This window comes from Peromyscus leucopus, unplaced genomic scaffold (genome assembly GCF_004664715.2).
Source record: "Peromyscus leucopus breed LL Stock unplaced genomic scaffold, UCI_PerLeu_2.1 scaffold_1011, whole genome shotgun sequence".
NCBI lineage: Eukaryota > Metazoa > Chordata > Mammalia > Rodentia > Cricetidae > Peromyscus > Peromyscus leucopus.
In genome coordinates, this window is record NW_023504129.1 from 4,407 (window position 1) to 6,226 (window position 1,820).

The 1,820-nt window shown below is 48.8% G+C and overlaps 1 pseudogene; it reads left to right on the top strand.

The window, feature by feature from the left end:
• The first annotated feature begins 445 nt into the window (after positions 1 to 445).
• On the top strand, positions 446 to 1,450 carry LOC114683820 (annotated as a pseudogene).
• The last annotated feature ends 370 nt before the right edge of the window (positions 1,451 to 1,820 follow it).

The window sequence follows — 1,820 nt, forward strand, 5'->3', positions numbered from 1 at the left end:
GAACCAAAATCAAGAGGCTCAAAGTCCCTCCAAAAATATAGTCAAGAAGAGATAATCTGATCACTCCACACCAGTTTTCTTCCCAAATACAGAGACCAAGAGTGACTGTCCTTGGATTCTGAGGAAGAAAGCAGTCATCTCAGCTCTGTCTCCCCAGATAGACTCACACTGAAGGATTCTGCCTGTACCAGCACCCCATCAGTCACATACTTCCTTAACTCTTCCTTTCTACCCCTGCCTCTGCTCTCCCTATAACACTCATGGATTACTAGGAGCAAGGATTCTCCCATTCTAGCTTGTGTCATTATCCATCCAACCTGTCTCAAGCAAAAATTATGTTCCTGTAATATTCCAGGCCCTTTACCAGTCCATGTATGGGTTTGTGCCACTGTGACATCCCCAGAATCTCTCCTCCTGCCCTGCCCCCATCAGGAACAATACCCCTATGAGACCCAAACTTCATCCTTACAAGATGGCACACAGTCAAGCTCCACAGTCCAACTCCACCTTCCAATGCCCAGCTTTCTTCATATTGACTGGCATCCCAGGGTTGGGAGATGGCCAGGCCTGGCTGACACTGGTGTTTGGGCCCATGTATCTGCTGGCCCTGCTGGGCAATGCAACACTTCTGACAGTGATCCGGATAGACTCTACACTGCACCAGCCCATGTTTCTACTCCTGGCTACACTGGCAGCTACTGACCTGGGTTTAGCCACATCTATAGCCCCAGGGCTGCTAGCTGTGCTGTGGCTTGGGCCCCGACCTGTGCAATATACTGTCTGCCTCATCCAGATGTTCTTTGTACATGCACTGACTGCTGTGGAATCTGGTGTGCTTTTGGCCATGGCCTGTGATCGTGCTGTGGCAGTGGGACGTCCACTACACTACCCTACCGAGGTTACTAAAGCCCGGGTGGGCTATGCAGTCTTGGCATTGACACTGAAAGCTGTGGCTGTTGTGGTGCCTTTCCCTCTGCTGGTGGCACGATTTGAGCACTTCCATGCCAAGATCATACACCATGCCTATTGTGCACACATGGCAGTCGTAGAGCTGGTGGTAGGTAACACACGAGTCAACAACTATATGCTGGCACTTTCATTGGCTGTGTCTGGTGTAGATATTCTGGGCATTGCTGGATCTTATGGGCTCATTGCCATGCTGTGCTTCGGCTACCTACCCGGGAGCCCGGCAAAGGCCTTGGTACATGTAGTTCTCACATCGTGTCATCCTGCCTTCTATGTGCCCGGTCTCTTCTCCTTCCTCACACACCGCTTTGGTCATCACACTGTCCCAAAGTCATTGCATATCCTTTTGTCCAACATCTATTTGCTGCTGCCACCTGCCCTCAACCCCTCATTTATGGGTCCGCACCAAGCAGATCAGGATCGATTCTTAGAAATGCTCAAATTCAGAAAAAAGCCATTTAATGGACAGTGGACCTTGGGATAAACAGGGTAAGGACACTCCTTTGAGCAAAACCTAGAGTCTAGAATGTGGTTATGTTGTCTTTGTCCTACATATGCATAGAACTGTGATGACCCAAAAGGTATTTACTTGAAGCCCTTGGTGTGTATACTACTGCACCTGGATACTTTGGCCTAGCCAGCCATGTCTTGCTTGAAAGGAGACAAAGGCAGTTGCTGCACATTACCATGCAGGAATACAAAAGGAGATGAAGGAACTAGTTGAGATCCTATGATCTAGTCTATTTGAGAATCTCCCTTTCCTATCTCCACCCCACCATTTGAACCCAAGTCTCACTATGCTTAAAGTGTCGCTGTCTGTCTAGAGTTACAACGCTCTCTATACCTGCAGTCAG